At 38.8% G+C, this 6,671-nt stretch overlaps 1 pseudogene; it reads right to left on the bottom strand.

The window, feature by feature from the left end:
* Positions 1–5,179: 5,179 nt before the first annotated feature.
* On the bottom strand, positions 5,180–6,417 carry LOC134378914 (chloride intracellular channel protein 4-like; annotated as a pseudogene).
* Between the last annotated feature and the right edge of the window lie 254 nt (positions 6,418–6,671).

A 6,671-nucleotide genomic window follows, 5' to 3' on the forward strand; every position in this document is an offset into this window, starting at 1 on the left:
TAAAAAGCAGATATTCTTCAAACTAAGAGACTAGTAACTGCACACTCAGTGTGAGTCTGTTATCTGGAAGCCTGTGTTGTCACATTCTGTTCTCTGAGGTCCCTATTCCTGCAGCTTCTTTGCTATGGAGTGTGCTTTTCCGTATCATTCATATTATGGCATATGTTTAAACTTGCCATAATTTAGTGTAAGCAAAATCACTTTTTGCTTTTAAAATAGTATTCATAAAATTTCATCATTTACACACTGATGCATGATCCAAAAGCACATGGACTTATCAAATAAAATGGGGTTAAGAACCATCAAAATCAAGTGATTTTCTTTTTCCTTTGGCTCACACAGACACTCAATCTAAGATATGGTTTTATTTTCTTTTTGGTATGGGGTAATGCGAAAAATGAAATATGTAAACCTAAATGGAAGGAAACCATGGTCTTAATGGAATCATTAAAGAAATTGTTCCAGAATGCTACATCCTTCCAGAAATAATAACCCTATAATGTCAGCAAATTTGGAGTCAGCATGGGTTACCTGCTCCATATGGAGGGGCCTGGTCATGTTCATTAGGTCTGCCTGAAGCTTACCCTTTAAGAATTTTTAAAAATTCATTAATCAATGTTCTTTGCCTGAATTTTGCTGCTTTTGCTTCTTTAACCTATTATTTGTATCCTTTTTCTAAGTTGGCCAATCTCTGTACCCAATGAAATGAGAATTGCAAGCATAACAGTTCTAGCTAATAATTAACAGAAAGTGCTTTCAGCTCAGATACCATTGCCAAAGTTCAGTAATGATATTTTAAAATGTCACCCCAAAAGATGGCAATGCGAGATAATCAGCAACAGGAAAATCGTCATCACAATTTTTAATTTGTATCTAGCTTTACATGCTTTGAAATTACTTTAAAACATTTTCTCTTTCAATCTTCTATACAGCCCTAAAATTTCTGGATTTATTTACTCACATTAATTTACTAGAAATCAAGCACTAAAAAAGAAATAGTGAAATCTCTCACCAAACTTCTAAAGGATCTGTACAATTTTCCTATAATAATATTTTTGTAACTTAGTGTTTTCTTTTACTAATGTTTTCTATCACTTTTCATCTTGCTAATTATCAACAAGATGGATTTGCACTTGCACACATATATGAATGGTTTAAGCCAGTGGTTCCCAAAGTGTGGTATGTATGTCTTATGAAAAGTAAAGATGCCCTAGCCCCAACCCTTGACTTTGAGTTAATTAGTTGAGTTTTTATGAAGCTAATTAGTTGGAGATATAATCATTTAATTATAAAAATTATATGATCATTTGTTCTTTCTTTGGCTATTCAAATGTTCTTAATTGCCTAATATTTTCTTAAAATTGGATAAAAAGACATATTGTGTATTTAATATTCTTTTGTAAAATTATAAAACAATTCAAAAATGGAATTTATAAAAAATACAGATGTCATAGTTCTTGCATTCTTCCTTGATCTTAAAAGATATTCGCTATTAATTCCCTTAGCAAGGTTCTGCTAAGGGTGTATTTGTTGTGGGTTGAATTGTGTCCCCCAATAGAATATATGATGAAATCCTAACCCCCAGTACCTCAGAATGTGACCTTACTGGGAAATAGGCTTTGTTTTTTAAGATTATTGTTTTGGATTGTGAAAATATACTTTATTATTTTAATACAATAGCTGCCAGCAATATACTGGTATTGATGTTCCAGAGAGAGAAAAGAAAATACAAGTACTCTAAGCTTTCATTTGCCTGCTGAAGAAAATTCTAGAGAAAATATTCCAATTCTGTTCAACATTATGGCTGGAGGAGTTGAAAATTTTTTTTCCTGATAAAAATATAATTTTGGTGGCCCCAACCGCAATAAATCGTAAAGGAAGGAGTTTAAAAAGCCATGTATATCATAATGAATGCTTCCCTCTCTTTGAATTAAATATTGATTATAACCAGTGTAAGAAATTGATAAATCAATAAACTTCATGAAATGTGTATCAAAATGTTCTTGAAAAAAATACATTTCTATTTCCTCTCATTTTTACTTTGTAGATATTTTCTAAATGGGTTTTGTAAATGCACAGAAATAAAAGCTGTCTCCATGCAACTCTGGAGAGAATCGAAACACAATAGAAGTAAAGTGAAAATGCCTAAATTCTAGAGTTTATCCACTTAGTATAAGAATAAATGTCAGAAATCTCTTAATTGTACACATGTTGCTCAAGCATTTAAAGATAAGTTGTGAAAGCCAGTTACCAAGAAATAAAATCTTATTTGAATTCTATCACAAAAGTTAATAATCCTAGCACAAGAAGAGAACAGAACCGTATAGAAAACCTGCATCTGTATCAAAAAAGGGAAGTTACATTAAGTGGAATAGCAGAGAGCTTTCCAAAGGTTGAATACAATGATTTTTCAAAATCCCTTGGAAAATAATGAGACCTTCCATCCAGATCTCCTCGCTGAAGTGAAACACGAAAGGGGAAATGATTCCTTAGTTGCAGAAAGTAAAACCAGATGATTTCCATGTTAATACATATGCTACACAAACTGCCAAGAAAACTTGAATGTCCCAAATATCTCAAGATTTTAAGCCATGATCTTTCCACAAATATACAATGGGGTAAAAGCATGTTGTAGGATCATCCTTCTTACTAGCTTTCGTCCATTTGCCAAACTCAATTTCACATGAATAACTTCCCTCATAAAGTAATAAAATCTGTCTTTCTACAGAGAAAAATAATTCTGCCTTCATCAAAATCATAATAGACCTGACTTCCTTGGACATCCAGAGGGACAGCCAACTGTAATCAGTGGATAAATAAAAAACAATAGAATAAATACCCAAAGTGAAAACACTTCACAACTGAGGCTCAGAATGTACTGTTTGTCACTCTGTTTTGAGAACTGGAGCTCCTTCCTCTGTCAGCCCTCTGTCCTGCACCACTCAGCCCACCATTCATTAGGAAAAAGACACCCTCCGCTTGAGTCTTTCTTGTACTTTAAGCTATGAGGCAAGGTTCAATATCACCTGAAGGCCAAGTTGCCACGATTTAAAAGTAGGTGAAAAGTGAGAAGCTTGTCCGCGCACCAGTGCAGACAGGACACTTGCACCCCCTGAAGCTACTGCAACACAATCTGTCAGTAGATAACTAGCGGGTGCTTCTTCCTGGAACCAGACACATCATCACCCAACATTTAATTACAAAAACATGGGTGCTCAAACTCTAGATCAGCAATAAGGAGTTCTAGAAAAGGTAAGGGAAAGGAATCTCCCTGAGCCAAATGGATACAACATAGAGTTTTTCTTATGTTTCTATCCTAAGCTAGTTACTGATAGGTAAAAAATGCAGTATGCTGATAAAAGTCAGGCTGCTTCCACAAAGCCAGTGCTTACTAAATGCTACCATATCAAAGGGGGGAAAATACTGCCATTTTAAAGCAATATACTTAAACTTTCAAAAAACAGCCTAATCAGCCTATGAGAAACGACACTTCTTAAACGAGTTAGGTATAAAAAATTACCCAAAATGTATTAGAGTCACAACCACAGTTCTTTTAGTACTTAGAAAGTCCATTTGTTCGTCTTTTAAAAATGAATTACATACATAGAAAACTTTTATTTTATTATTTTTTATTTTATTTTATTTTATTTTATTTTTATTTTTTTGCTTTCCTGACAGCTGCAGATAATCTCCAGCTGGAATCACTGTTTTTTTTGTTTGTTTGTTTGTTTTTGTTTGTTTGTTTTTTTAATTTTATTTTATTTTATTTATTTTATTTTTTCTTAAATTTTATTTTGTCGATATACATTGTAGCTGATTATTGCTCCCCATCTCAAAACTTTTATTTTTTAATCACCAAGTTCATTCTCCCCTGTTAGAGCACAAATAATTCCTGGTTTGGGACTTTGATTTCAAAAACAAAACAAAACAAAAAAACCATGCAGGGTTATATTCTCCAATGTGGCTGTAGAAAATTTAACTTGAGGAAGCGCAGTAATTGAGATCAGGCAAAACTGTTAATATGCACTCACCATAACACAACTATAATTTACTCCACAAGGAGTGAACAATCCTCTACACAAAGTCTTAACAGTAAATGGGGATGGAATGGGAAAGTTGGCCACCTGGACAATGTATTCTTTGGGTCATCTACATTAAACATGCTTTAGAAACAAAATTTTACTTGATATTTTGAGAAACCCACCCTACATTCCATAGGTTAATTTCTGTATGTGTTAACTTCTACATTACTAAACACTGTACTGCTAGAGCTAAATCAAGTAAATATCAGTTTATGTAGTGTTGCTCCAAAGATGTATAAACAGCAAGGTGTATGCTTACCTAAAAAGGAGCTTTTTAAAATGAGGAAAGAAAGCAATAATGTTCCAAATGAATGGCACTGGGCAAAATACACGTAACACGCAATACATTTAGACAGAGTATCAGGTACCTATCAGTTTCTCTTGTAAGGATAAAATGCTTGAGAAAGAACTTGAGAATACACCCCTCCCTCTAAACTTTTAGCTTCTACATAGTGTCAGGTGTTACAATTGGTGTGGATAAATGCTTTTAGGCAAAAGTAAAAATCTATCTACAAAGCAAAATAGCGAAATCTGTAGTGACTTTTTGTAGAAGGCTCTTCTCTGGTGGTAATATCCCTTAGTATACACCCAGGATAGACTATTTCTGATACAGTAGCAATCCTTTCATATACTCTTACTAAATATTACAAAATTTCAAAAAAAAAACCCATAAGTATTCCTTGTACCATGCATTATGCACCAGTTTGGGGGTGACTGATGAAGTCATGGCTACTATTTTAACAGTTAAACATTGCACCTCAAAAGTTCTGCCTTCTATACACAGTGAATGCACACAAGGGCGAGGTCTCCAGAGAGATGGCAAACTACCTCTGCAGTGAAGTTTGTGTTGGAGGGTCTCCAAATGAGAGGGGACGAGGATATGGGAGGTAGGCAGGGTAAAAGGATTTTACAATAATACTGCTTAGGAGTGTACATTTTAAGTTAACTGCTATACCTTGTCTATCCTTGGCCCAAATCTTGAATAACTGCATGTTCATGCAAAATACAATTTCTCCTTTATAGGAATAAGAGCAGTCTGTTAGGAAAAGCATATTCTGAGGGGAAGACAGAAAGATAGCTCTCTCGTAAGTGCTATTTTACTTGGTAAGTCTTTTGGCTACATCACTATATGCTATTTCAACCTCCTGACCACTGGGACAGGTATTGGTGAACTCATCCCTACTATAAGCCTTAGTTAAGTATCTCCAGATGCCACTCATTCCTTTTGGGATATCAAAGTTGCGATATTTTTTGGCCACCACCTTGACAATGTGCAGTTTGGGCAGCAGGTTGCCATCAGCTAATGTCATTTCATTGCCGTCCAGAAATTTACGTGCAGAAAACTCCTCCCTAGTAGTCTCATCAAGTTCATCAGGTGGGGAGAATTCAGATATTCATCCAGTTTCCGCAGTGTTTTCAAGAGACCCCTCTCCAGTGCTTCGTTAGCCTCTGGCCTTGAATTCCTGATAGATGCAGAGAATTTGGCAAAGATGTCCATTCCAGCAGTATTTGATGCGGGGTGTTCTGGTGAAAGCGTTAAGTACTTGGGAGGGCATGAGACATCTTCAAGAAATTCCTCGATCTTATTGACATCCGTTTTGACTTCATTGTTAAGTTATAAATGGCGGGTGGGTCCCAGGAGCCGAGTTCTGCAGGTCTGCAGACTTCCTTTTCAGGTCAATGGTTGTGACACTAAATACAACTCCTTTGAGCCAAAGAATCATGAAGAGCCTCTGGGAAAAGGGGCGTTTTCCTACGCTTTCCACATCACTGCCAGCCTTGACGAAGAGCTCGAGGAGGGGCTCTTTGTCCTCCTCCTTCCCTCTGTTCAGCGGCATCGACAACGCCTTGGCCGGCTGGGCTGTGCTCCGCGGGCGGCGGCGGCGGCGGCGGCTGCTTCTGCTCCGGGGTCGCTGCTGTTGCTGCTTCTGCTCCGGGGTCGCTGCGGCGGCTGCTGCTGCTCCGGGGTCGCTGCGGCGGCGGCTGCTGCTGCTGCTCCGGGGTCGCTGTGGCGGCTGCTGCTGCTGCTCCGGGGTCGCTGTGGCGGCTGCTGCTGCTCCGGGGTCGCTGGGACGGCTGCTGCTGCTCCGGGGTCGCTGTGGCTGCTGCTGCTGCTCTGGGGTCGCTGTGGCTGCTGCTGCTGCTCCGAGGTCGCTGTGGCTGCTGCTGCTGCTACTTCTGCTCCGGGGTCGCTGTGGCTGCTGCTGCTGCTGCTGCTCCGGGGTCGTTGTGGCTGCTGCTGCTACTCCGGGGTCCCTGTGGCTGCTGCTGCTGCTCCGGGGTCGCTGGGGCTGCTGGCTCCCGCCGCGCTGCACTCGTTGCACAGTCGCGGCATCGAGCTGGCTGCGGCCTCGGCTGCACAGCACCGCCCCAAGCCCCGCGCGCGACCTTTGTTTTTTTTTTTTTTTTTTTTTTTTAAGATTTAACTAAATTAAGATGAGGTTATCAGTATGGGCCCTAATCCAGTATGACCAGTGTTTGGAAATTTGGAGACAGAGACAGACACACACAGAGGGAAGGTGACATGAAGACACACAAGAAGAACACCACGTGGAGATGAGGATTGGAGGGAGCGTGTACAGGACAAGG

Source organism: Cynocephalus volans, chromosome 5 (genome assembly GCF_027409185.1).
Source record: "Cynocephalus volans isolate mCynVol1 chromosome 5, mCynVol1.pri, whole genome shotgun sequence".
NCBI lineage: Eukaryota > Metazoa > Chordata > Mammalia > Dermoptera > Cynocephalidae > Cynocephalus > Cynocephalus volans.